This window comes from Panthera leo, chromosome A3, assembly GCF_018350215.1.
Source record: "Panthera leo isolate Ple1 chromosome A3, P.leo_Ple1_pat1.1, whole genome shotgun sequence".
NCBI lineage: Eukaryota > Metazoa > Chordata > Mammalia > Carnivora > Felidae > Panthera > Panthera leo.
In genome coordinates this window covers 1234379-1247186 of record NC_056681.1, presented here as the reverse complement: position 1 = coordinate 1247186, position 12808 = coordinate 1234379, and the positions used below count along the sequence as shown (strand labels likewise).

General features: G+C 54.4%; 1 protein-coding gene across 1 annotated transcript in view; it reads right to left on the bottom strand.

Annotated features, from left to right (window-relative positions):
* The window catches only part of DIDO1 (death inducer-obliterator 1), a 44638-nt gene extending 31830 nt beyond the window's left edge, over positions 1-12808 (bottom strand). Inside the window, 2 exon segments of the mRNA XM_042930451.1 lie at positions 1767-1933; positions 12740-12808. The gene's annotated coding sequence lies outside the window, so the exon portion shown is untranslated.

The following is a 12808-nucleotide window of genomic DNA, read 5'->3' as shown; positions in this document are numbered from 1 at the left end:
CCTGAGCTGAAATCAGGAGTCAGATCTTCAATTGACTGAGCCACCCAGGTGCCCCTAAATTTATTTGACTGAGAGAGCGTGCATGAGTGCATGTGAGCAGGGGAAGGGGGAGAGAGGGAGGGAGGGGGAGAGAGGGAGGGAGGGGGAGAGAGGGAGGGAGGGGGAGAGAGGGAGGGAGGGGGAGAGAGGGAGGGAGGGGGAGAGAGGGAGGGGGAGAGGGAGCAAGAGAAGAGGGAGAGGGAGAGGGAGAGGGAGAGGGAGAGGGAGAGGGAGAGGGAGAGGGAAAGAGGGAAAGAGGGAAAGAGGGAAAGAGGGAAAGAGGGAAAGAGGGAAAGAGGGAAGGAGGGAAGGAGGGAAGGAGGGAAGGAGGGAAGGAGGGAGGGAGGGGAGAGGAGAGAGGGAGAGGAAGAGGGAGAAAATGAATCCTAAGCAGGCTCCACTGTCAGCACAGAGCCCAAAGTGGGGCTCAATCCCTTGAACGATGAAATCATGACCCGCGCTGAGATCAAGAGTCGGTCACTTAACAGACTGTGCCACCAGGCGCTACAAAATGAGTCATCTTGACCGAAGATTCCTAACAGGCGGTAACAGGAGATTTGAGGGGACTCATTAGAGAAGATTTAACAGCCACACGTTCAATGTTTAGTGGAGAACCGCAGCCAGCAAATCCAGCCGGTCCCCTCGCCCCTCAGCTGCCCAGCACAGGGCTCCGCAGGACGGGCGGTGGGGGCAGCACAGGTGGCACGGGGCATGAACAGAGGAGGGCCGGCTTTCCGGGGACCCCCCCCACCCCAGCACAGCTACAGAACGACGTGCCGGCTCGAGGACCAGCTGCTTCCACCCTGGGTTTCAGAGCCCTGAGCTGCTATGTAAGACGTCCGGCTGCCCCGCTAGAGGGAAGGGCATGGAGCAGGTGTGGTGCTCGTGCCCGCACCCCAACCCTGAGGTGAGCTGAGTGCCACCCTGCCCTGCCCTGTGGGTACCTCATGGAGGTGAGGGTCGCACAGGTAAGAAGTAACAGATAATTTGAACACTTGAGAAAATAAAGCCCAGGGCAACAGCTTTACGCGTATTTATTCTCTGCTCTTAACTTCCTAGTAGATTACTAAAAGGTCATGCTCGTGAAAATTCTACTCTTGCTTCAAATGATAAAATCTGGGGGAAAAAACCAGCATATACCTTGAGAATTTTTTTCCAAGCTTCCCAGGCTTCAATCACATTTAAATGCTACTGCAGACTCAGATTCTATGCCATGTTCCAGTGTAGGGGAAGGACTGCTATGGAATGACAACCTTCAAAATACAAAATATACAAAATTCAAAACCACACGTGACCTGATTCTTCACTCCCCACAAGGTGCTGTCCCTTCCCGCTTTTCTGTCCAGAACTTGGCCAGCACACTCTAGCCAGTCGGAAGCTTGTGGGAGTGACTGTGACATCAGCACACGTCCCCTCAAGGACCACAGCACTTTTCTGGTCATCTGAGATTTTGTGCAGGAAAAGCTCTCCTCAACAAAACGCAACTCTCACACAACATCAAGTCTATGCTCCAATAAAACGCCAATGTAAAGATAAAGGAGTGCGGGCATCCGGTTCTCAGCGTGTGGCCGAATGTCTCTCTGAACACCTTAGGGCTAAAGTTTACTATTTCGAACAAGCAAATATGAATGTTACGTGCTATCAGTTCCTTCGCATAAGATGCCATCCGACTTGAAACCTATTAAGCGAAAAGGAGCTGCTGACATTTAATGCTATTTATACTTTACCTGCCGGAACACTGAAAGCTTGGACACTTTCTCTGGAGGTCCAAACACCTGGCAGATGGAATCGCCTGGTCCAAGTAAACCACTAGGCCTCAAACACTGCTGTTGTCAGTCAAGGTTCACGAGTAACAATGAAGATTATCTCGAGACTATTCGCATGGAGTAAGCTCCTAAAAGAAAATAAAAAAATAATTCATAGGTGTAAGTAATTGGAACTAAAACCACGTTAAAAAAACGAAACATCAACTTTCCAAGTCATCTGATTTGTCTATATGTTACCACGTGACCCACAAAGCCATCCAGGGAGTCAAAAAAAGAAAAAGAAGAAAAGAAAAAACACAATCCTGTTCCTCAAGGACTTTTAACGAAGGGAAGACACGGTGACCACGCTCTGGATGGTGACCAGGCCAGCCCTGGAGCAGGAGCGGGTCCTGGCTGGCGCAGCGGGGAGGCCGGGAGCGAGCTGCAGGGAGAGTGCAGAGAGGCTGCAAAATGGGCTGCTTTCCAATCACGACCTCACTTCTGAGACGGACCCAGCTCCGTAAAACCACACAGAGAGAGAACCAGGGAACGTGAGAAGGCTGCACCGAACCGCGTGCGAACACAAGTACTTAAAAAATCTTAATGCTGTAGCCATGCCATCCTTTCAAAGGCCCAAAAAAACTCTGAAGACCGTTATTTACAGTTACTTCCCGTGGTCCACGTGCGGTGCGCGTGCACAGCGCACCCAGCCCTCCCCCGGATTGTCCCGCACCCAGCGAGACGCACACTGAACAGGCCCCTGTTCCCGGGCCAATCCTAGCTGATCTTCTCACACACCTCACACTCCACCCCGAGGGTGCCCCCTGCCAGCTGAACCCTCACCTCCAGCAGCCCTCCGGTAAACTGTGGTTTCCTTAGTGACCCCAGAACAAAGACCAACATTCTGACGCTCCTCCTTTTAAAGAGACAGTGACCCCTCCACTCCGAGGAGGAGCGGAATCCAACCTCCTGGCCACCGAATCTCTCAAGTGTGGTAAATGCATCTCAAATTGAGGCTTCAACACTTCAGACGCTTTGCCTCTCAGAACAAACTATTATCTTGACTTTATATTTATCTTTGCAATATTACTTTTGTGATAATTTCCTCAGCCCAGAAATTCTACTATAAAATCGCACCCGGTGAAAGGCAGAGAAACCGTGTTGAACTTGGACATGGGTGTAACGGAGAGAGTCCGCCGCCTAGGAACCCGCAGCCCCGCCGGCTGCCATGGCTGTCCCCACCAAGAGGGGTGGGGGGGGAAGGCAGGCGCCCCTGCCACCCGGAGACCGACATGGCGACATGGCGGGAAGTCACCGTTCTCCATCTCAGCGTGGTGCCCTCCTTGGCTGCCTGGCGTAAGTCCTCCCCGCTCAAGGCTTCCCGGCGGCTCTCCGAGCCCCTTCATGCTCTTCAAAGCTGAGGGCCCCAAAGAGCTTCTGTTTCCAACAGGCAAATGGAGAAAGTTTCCGGTTACTGTAACTGGCAGCTCCCCACCCCCCCCCAACAGCCCGGGGGCGGACCCTGCAAGAGGGCAGAGCGCAGGCACCTGCTGGGGTGGGGGAAGTGCACCTGTCTGCACGGACCTGCTTCCCTACAACACAGAAGCCAGGGTGGCCTTGACGCCAGTCCCCAGCTCCTCAAACGGCTTTACTTACCGGGGAACACAGGGCTCGTGCCAGCAGACAGAGGCTTTTCAAGACTGTCATTTGCACTTGAAACCTCAAATTTTATCACCAGTGGCGAATAGTGGCAGTTGCTTTCCCCGAGACTCCCATCTTTCACCTGAGAAAACGCCCCCTGAATGCGGAGCCGGTCGGTTCTCTCAGGGGCCAGGGCCCTTCTGGAGGCGGCCGGGGGCCCTCTGGGGGACTCGCCATTTCACCGCAGGGGATGTTCGAAGCCCTGGACACCGCAGTGGTGAGGTCCCATCAGGTCCCCAGGCCTCGCCGCCGGCCCCGGGGACGCGGGCACCACGCCGGGAGGAGCCCTGCACGCCCTGCATGTGTGCAAAGCAACAGTCTTGCACTTGGGTATCAGAAGGGCCCAGGCATTTCCTCCCACAAAACTGCTCTAAACCCGCTAAATTCCCCTTCAGAATCTCCAACAACTTTTCAAAATGTTAGGCTGACAGTTGTGACTTTTTTTTTTAGTGTTTATTTTTGAGAGACAGAGAGAGACAAAGAGGGCGAGTGAGCGCATGAGCAGACGAGGGGCAGAGAAAGAGAATCCCAAGTAGGCTCTGAGCTGTCAGCACAGACCCTGACGCCCGGCTCGAACCCAAGAACTGTGAGATCATGATCTGAGCCGCAGTTGGATGCTTAACTGACTGAGCCACCCAGGCGCCCCTAAAAATTTTCTTATTTTTTAAAATGCTTATTTTTGAGACAAGGTGCACACGCGAGAGCAGGGGAATGGGGGAGGAGGAGGGGCAGAGAGAAAGGGAGACCGAGGATCCGAAGCGTGCTCTGCGAGAATCGAACTGTGAGATCATGATCTGAGCTGCAGTTGGACGTTAACAGACTGGGCCACCCAGGTGGCCCTCCTTTTTTAAAAAACCCAACACAACAAACATCCACCCAAAACAGCCGTGGGTGTCAGTGCTGCAGGACATTCAACCTGGTAAACGCGAGGGCTCCGCGTCTAGGACGCGCGCTCACAGAAGGGACTATGATGCGCCCGTGGACAGACGGGTCTCCGGTTCTACCAACCTACGAGACTGCCTGACCGAAGACGCTATGCCGAGAACCACAGTGCAGTTCCTGTCTTCACAGCATGACGACTGTGAGGAAACAGCCTGCGCTGCGTCTCAAAAGGATCACACGAAGCGTGTGCCTGCCACGCCACCACGCACCTGGTGGCAAACCTCCAACCCTTGAAACAATATTCAAAACAAGTGATGTCAATTTTGAAAAAAACCTGCCAGCCAGAAATTACAGCCAATGTTGCAATACAGCCTCACTGTTTTGACTCATTAACCGAAAATTTAAAATTCTGCCAGGCCGGGCTCAAGCTCACGTTCATGCTTTGTATGAAGGGGCTTCCCTCCTCACAACCACCCCTTTGTGGCTCACGATAAAGGGCTGAGAAGGTGCTAGGTTGCTCCAACTACTAAAAAGGAAAGAGATCCCAACTAAAGACTCTTTCCTGACACGACGGCCCCCGGCGAGCACCCAGGTCTGAGCACCTTCCTGGCCACCAGCAGCGGGCTCTGCCAGCGCTCCCTCCGCTCGCCAACCCTGGGGTCTGCGGCAGCAAACACCACTCCTGCCTTCTGACCCCGGCCCACAAAGGAAACTAAGCAAACCAGTTTTTGTTTATCTGAACATCTACACAGAACCTGACTCGACAGCGTTAACTGCATTTAAGTCTTTTACAGCCTATTCGAAGTTCTGCTGCTACCAAAACCCATGGTCGTTATTAAAACTATCTTGATGGGGGGGGGGGCGGGGTGCCTGGGTGGCTCAGGTGGTGGAGCAGCTCAGGTCATGGTCTCGTGGTTCGTAAGTTCGAGCCCGGCATCCGGCTCTCTGCTGTCAGTGTGGAGCCCGTTTTGGATCCTCTGTCTCCACCCGCCCCCCCCGCCCCCCACGCATCTCCCCCGCTCATGCTTTCTCAAAGACAAACATTAAAAAACATTAAAAATAAAAAAATTACCCTCATGAAACGAAGGTGTCCGCAACACAGCCCGGATGTGTATATAAAGAGACATCTAGAAATGACCCTGCTTAAAATTTCTTAGTGCTGCTTTTACACACGTGTGGAGACAAAAAGCAAAAGCCGCTGCTTGAAAGCACCTTGGGGACTGAGGCCCGGCCAGGCTCTGCCATCCAGCCGGGCTTCCAGGTCATTGTGGGCATGCAACGGGCACAGGTTTCCCTCTACCCAGTTTCTGTTGCGGAACACAGGCTTGTGACCTTGGTGGACAACTCCACGTGGGTGTCAGCAGCCAGAGCAGCCACGTTACATCTGCCAAGGTTAAGGAGAACGAGATGAGGCTTTCACTCTTCTCTGCCTAATGCCACGGGCCACTACCTTCAATGGGCTTCGGCCATGGTCTGCGTTGTACACACCCCTGAAAATTCATTTTGAAACCCAGTGCTAGGGTGATGGCACTCCTAGCAGATGGGAGGTGCTTAGGTCATAAGGTCAGAACCCTCATGAATAGGATCAGTGCCCTTAAAAAGAGCCCCCTCCCCACCCCCCCAGCTCTCTTGCCCCCTGCAGCCCTGAAGACCCCTTACCAGCACCTGACCATGCCAGCTAACACCCTGATCTTGGGCCTCCAGATCTGTGAGAAGCAGAGGTGTTTTGTATAAGCCCCCTGGTCTACGGTCTTTTGTTAAAGCAGCCCAAGCAGACTGAGCCAGCCCCCCTCTGGTCTCTCTGAACAAAAACATGCTTTCGAACACTGCAAGGGACCATTGGAGTCGTACATCCTGGGGGACTGGTGCTCTTAACACAAGGCCACTGCCTGGCTCTTAGTGACCCTCTGAACAATACAGGTTCTTGAACTCATTAGAAAATCTGTCATGGGGGCGCCTGGGTGGCTCAATCAGTTAAGCGTCCAACTTCCGCTCAGGTCACGATCTCACGGTTCATGAGTTCCAGCCCCGTGTCGGGCTTGCTGCTGTCAGTGCAGAGCCTGCCTCAGATCCTTTGTCCCCACGTCTCTCTGTCCTTCACCTGCTCGCGTTCTCTCTCTCAAAAACAAACATTAAAAAAATAAAAGTAAAAAGTGTCATACGGGACAAGCTTGGCTGCTGCTAAATCCCCAACGACGACACTGGGACGGGTTCCCAGACAGGAGAGTCCCCTCTCCTTCCTTCCCCAACAGAGAGAGGGAGAGATGTGCGTGTGTGTGCACAGAGAGGACAGGCACCGTAAGTCACTTCCCTGGGCAGTATGATGTTCAAGTGCCAGCCACCCCTGCTAGGTGCTTTGGGAGCTGTGTCCCCTGAAGAGTCTCTAGGTCTTGTAGCTATTAGTTAAGAACCCTGGCCCTCCAGGGAGGACCCCGACCCTACTGGCCACCCCATTGATTTTATATCCACAGTGGTCTGTCTAGGCCCCGTCTGCACCTGTGGCTGGCTGGCACTCCCTTCCAGCACCAGTGAGTGGGGGCACCGCTGCAGGACCCGCGGCATTGTCGTTTCCTGGGGTCATGCCACAGGAGACCTGCATCATTCCACAGCCAACACAGGCCACCCTCACCCCCATTTTCACTGCAGCAGGAATTAAGGATCTAGCGAAAGGCCGTCTTACAGTCAATGTGAAGTGCCGCTTCCATGCAGACGCGGCAGTCAGGCCACGTGACCTAAGGCCCGAAGAAGTCTCAGCGCCCCTCCCACCCAGCAGGCACCCAGGCCACGCTCTGGGCCTCTCACTTCATTTCAGGTGGTCTACTTGGGAGAGAGATGTGCACTGGGAGGACAAACCAGCTTTATCCCACGTTCTTCCCGAAAAGCAAGCACACGGCTGAGCCAATAAAAATTCAAAGACGTTGTCTAACTTCCTAAAAGTAACCCATTTTCCCAGATGTGAGCATTTAAAGACAACTATTTTGTAAAATTCTTATTTCTTAACAGCACAGCATCTCTAATCATTATTTAAAGCAGAAGTTCTCAAGAAATGTGGTCCTCAGGCCCTTCAGGGGGTCCCCGAGGTCAACTCATCTCTGCAACCACAAAGGCTATCACATGCCTCTCCCGCTGGCCACTCGGGAGCGGGCGGTAAAGCTTTCTGGAAGCTAAATCACAGCGATGTACTAGAGTCTGCATATGCAGAAGCAGACGTAAGGATCCAGCTGTTGTCAGCTAAGCCAGAAGTTAAAGAAACAAATGACCTCTGTCATTGTTTCTTAGGAAAAAAATAGTTTTCATACGACGTTATTCACGTTGACACGCGTGAGGCTGTATGTTCAAAAATGAATGAACTTAGATGTCTTTTAAACGCCAAGTACAGTAAATACCAATAGATACACGTAAATAAAGACTCTGTGATGCCCTCAGTAAATTTAGGCGTATAAACGTGTCTTGAGCTGAGGCGTAAAGAGCAGGCTTTAAGGTAACTTGACGGGACTGCTCCTGACGGGCCAGAAGCAGTCGGTGCCGTGTCCTTCCCAGTCAGCAAGGCTAGGCGAGCAGCAGCGGCGCTCAGTATCCGCCTCATCTACACCTTCCGTCCCACTCGCGAGTGATCGCTAGGAAGGCGCTTCTTTCCAGGTATGAAATGGTTGACTCACACGCAGGCTGCCACCCGACCTCAAAGAGAATAGAGTTTGGAGAAGACACGAAGGACTTCCCTCCCGAGCACCTGCCTGGTGAGTGGTGCTGTCGGGACCACAGGCCACAAACTGGCCAAGAGGCGACGGCTAACGGTGGAGACCTAAGGTCAAGAAGCCACCACGTTTCAGCTGGAGTCTTCTTTTCTCTCTCTGAGATGAGCCAAAGCCAGCGTCCAGTTTTGTACTGGGGGCAAGTGGGAGAGGTCCCTGCTTAAACAAAGAAATTACAGGACCACAGGATCTTCCCTGTCAAATTTTAAAGCCTCACGTAGCGCCAAGCCTGACAGTTAAGCCGGTACACAACTCACGCGACTTCAGACTGTTGCTGCTCTATGTGTGAGTAGTGCAGGAACGGGATGTCTTACAACTAAAAAACATGCTGTGAAGAGGCAGACTGTGTGATCACAGTCTAACATCCACAGCTAGTGTCCACCTAGCCCCGCTGTCTCCATGGGGCGCTAGGGCATCTTGTGGGGGGGGCCCCTCTGTATGCAGGCTCAGCATTTCCAGTCCTGACCGAGGCAGTCGGCACTCCCCTCCTCCACGTAGAAGTGGGGCAGTTCTTCTCCCAAGCAGGCTGGGCTCGGGAGGCTCAAGGCGCAGCTCTGCAGCGCATTACAAGAACACGGGCTTCAGCCCCAGGGGCAAACCTAACAGGTACCGACGTGCTGAGAATGTGCACTTCCCTTTGGGCTGTGCTTGCCCGTCTGGGAACTGTGGACGACCGTGACCTCCCAATTTCCTAAAAGGATACGCGAAACTACACCGTGTAAGTGACAGCGCCCGCACACAGGAAGCAAGCAGCAAGCGGTAGGGGCCATCTATTAAGAGGATGACGTCCGTATTGGTGAGCGTTTGCGAAAGCAGGCCCCTAGGAGAATCTACTTGATAAATATTCACCAAGATGCCCTCCTGTACTCGGCACCGGGACAGAGCAGGCAACATTCCTGCTCCCGTGGTCCAGGGGGACATGCCTCACTTGGACCCAGCTGAGACAGCTGGCAAAGGGCAGGTGCGTGTATAAGGGCCCTCCCAGCCACACTTTTTTTTTTTTTTTTTTTAAACAAAGGGACACAAATCCATCTCCACCATCAGGACACTGATTTTGGGAGGGGGAAAAAAATCAAGAAACGTCCACATAATAGAATTCTTTCAGACTGCAATTAAAGGACAACAAACCACATGGCCACTGCCATGGAGAGCGGGTCCCACACGAGTGAAGAGCACGGTGGCCACGTCCCATAAACACATCCTGCCACACCCACCCACCCACCCATGTCCAGAAACTGGGCAACAGCTGTAATGCAGGTTCTGAAGGGCTTCTGGTGTTCTTGCCTTTTTTTTTTTTTTTTTTTAATTATTATCTTAATTTTCTAGGCATTTGTAACTCAACACACAGCAGATCTGTCTTTGTATTTGGGAGGGGGAATCTCATTTACTTTCTCATAAAGGTGTGGTAAATGCCATTTAAATGTCTGTATCAGCGTATGTGAAACAAAACCATAGCACCTGACTCTGCCACCTGAAGAAAGAAATATTACACTAGGTAATCACCACCTACTGATTAAGCATATTTTAGTTACAGCTACAAGAATCCTTATTAAATACATACAATCACCTACTCAATCTCAAGTAACAACTTACCCTCAAAATTAGTACTCAAAAAATAAAATGAGGTCTAAACAAGAGAAACTATTCTCCAGAACCGTGAGCACCACACCAAGTGAGGTCAATTTGGCCCTTCTTTCCCAATTAGTGTGCTTTTATAAACTGTTAACCACAGAGCCTTTGTAATGGAATCAGCACAAATCGTTTGACACTAACTACACAGATGATAACATGAGACACCCATTCTAAGGGACCACACCACAAAAATAAGAAAATACACAAAAGAGAAACTCCATTTCGGAGAAACCTTCTTAACGGACTTCCTGAGTCCACCAGGCATGTGAGAATCAGGCCTCTCTGAGACGCAGCGCCACACTGCAGGGACCCAAGGACAACAGTGAGCCGGCTTAACCCGCAAATACATTCAATCTTTGCTCCGCAAGAGCCGAATGGAAACCCCCTGGTGTCATCAGACAGGTGTACGAAGATGAAGCGTATTGTGCTAACAGAAACGTAAAACAATCAGAACCCTGAACACCTCACAAACACGTAGCAAAACAAAAAAGAAACCAGTCCCTGAGCTGCTTGAGTACGGACTCCTGGAGAGTCAGACGCCCTGTGGCAGCAGAAGGACTTACAGTGTCGACAGCAGGACCTGAAAACTCCCGCCGCCAAAAGCAAGCAGAAAGTGGGAATGGAAGTCCCTACTCCACGTCCCCCACGCAAAGCCCAGCAGAGGCACTGAGTGAGCGGCCCACCTCCAGGCCCCCCCCCCCCCCCCGCGACACCTCTCCTCAATGAGCCACTGTGATGCTCACACAGGCACACGAGCCGTGAGCATCACTGTTGGACAGGACAGACAGCGGTAACCACGGGCAGCAGCAGCCAGGAAAGGGGAGCCACCTGTCACCACACAACTTTTTATTTGTGCCCTTCCCTCTGATCAGTACAGAACTGTGCCCGAAATAACCTGAATTTAACCCCATACTAACAAGGGACAGTTCCTGCTGGAAAATCAGAAATGAAGATACGCACTATTCCTGAAGTCATGGCTCAAGCCCCCAAGAACACCGGCAAGGAGGAGAACAAGAGGCCTCGCACGTGCATTTGGCGGAAGTTTCACAACAGGCCTCGGGCTGGGTCTCCCCAGGTGACGCTTCTGAGATGCCTGTGCTGTGTTTCTAACGGGAACCCAGGGGACCGGTCCCAGGGACGTGTGCGTGTGCACACACACCCACACAGGTGCCACTAAGGGCTGGCCAGCGAAGGGGCTGGCGTGTCCTCACGAGCCCCGCTGCACTGGTCTCCGAGGCCGGGGAGGCCTTTGTGCGAGCCGCTACAGCCAGGCTGCGCGGCACCCAGGAGGCAGCAGATACTTGCTGAGCAAACGGAGGCATCGCTCTACGGGTCGCTGACGCCACTTCCTTAAAATGCCTGGCTAAAGCACCCTTCTTGGGAGCACCCTCCAGCCGAGGCCTGTGTGGCTCCGGGGGAACCACGGAACGCGTGCCTGGGGTGGGCCCCTGAGAAACAGGCTCCGAGGTCTGGGCTTGGAGGTCGTTCCTTCCTTGCACCTCAGTGCCCTGCAGGTTAGAAGGGGCACGGAACGCTCCGATCTCATTCACCGCAAATGACACAGGTACCATTCTCTACGGCCAAGGGACAAACGAAGCTCAGCTCGCGCTGCTGGGACCTACGGCGCCGATTCTAGGCTCACTGATGGAGGCGCTGGATTCAAAGCGGAAAACGGGCCTGGGCCCCACTGTGTCACAAGCACCGCGCAGGAGGCAAAAGCGGCCTTTAAGATCTTCCGCGAACGCACCTCACTGTCGTGTCGGGGAAGCAGAGTGCCCGCTCACAGTGGACCCCGCTCGGGGCTGTTTACCTGCCACAACTCATTTTAACAACTGCTTGTGTGCCCGTTCCCGCCTCCAGGGGACAGAAGCACGGGGAAGGGACCCGTCCAGCCTCAGAGCGGGCTTCTAAGTGGGCTGTCTGTCCGGGGGCGGAGCAGCAGGGCGGGAAGCAGGAGAAAACAAATGGGGCCCGAGTGCCAAAGGTGGGAAGAGACAGAAAGAGCACGACTGCAGGGGCACGCCTCCCCTGGAAGGTGAAAGCTGGCCAGGAGAGTAAAACGGGACACAAACGTGGCCAGTATACACCAAGACGACAAAGTAACTACACGGGAAACTAAAAATCAGTATTTTATGATGGGACAAATACTCTTTTTCAGCGAAACCGACTTTCCGAAAGCCTCCTCTGCTTCCTGGAGCACCAAAGACCACGCACCTGTCCCATCACCCCTCCTGAGAGCAGGTGGAGACACCAAACTCCTCCGGTTAAACGGAAGTGAACACCGGGAACCGTGCCCCACACTCCGAGAAAGGATCCCGGAACGAAACTTCACGTCCGTGAAGGACGTCCGGACGAGCTAACCGGGGTAGAGAGCAGAACTGCCTGCAGCCAGCGGCACTTTGGGCAAACAAGTCACTCGTACGCGGACGCCCGCTGGACTTGGAACTTCCAGAGAAGAGCGGCGCCCCCTGCCCTCGGACTAGCGGGCCTCCCGCCCTGCTGACTTGGGTCAACGGACAGTACTGCGCTGCCGTCCCCTCCGGTCCCTTCAAATCGGGACCAGGCCCCCGAGCAAACACCCTCCTCCGGCGGACCCAGCCCCAGGCAGGCGCCCACGCGCGGCGGGGGCCTCGGAGTGGCCTCGGGAGGTGACCCCGCTCCGTGGGCCCCCTCCCCCCCCCCGCGACCCCCTCTCCGTGGGCCCCCTGCCCCCCGCCGCTCTCCCCCAGCCGCCCTCCCCCTCCACTGTCCCCCGTCTCCGCTCCCTCTCCCGCACCTCGCCTCCCCTCTCCCCCCTCAGCCGCCCCCTCCTCCCCTCCCTCCCGCCATCCCCGCGGTGGCCGCCATCTTCTCTCCTCGGCGGGAGCGCAGCGAGGGCCGGCGCGGCCGCCGCGGCTGTCGGAGGGCCGGGCTCCCGCCCCGCCGCCGCCCCCGAGTGCGGCCCCGCGGCGGCCGGCCCGTCTGCCCGGCGGCCGGGATGCCACTCACCGCGGGTCGCAGGCCTCTGGGGTCCCGCAGCCATTTCCTCGGAGCTCGGCGGAGTGGGCGGGAGGGCGG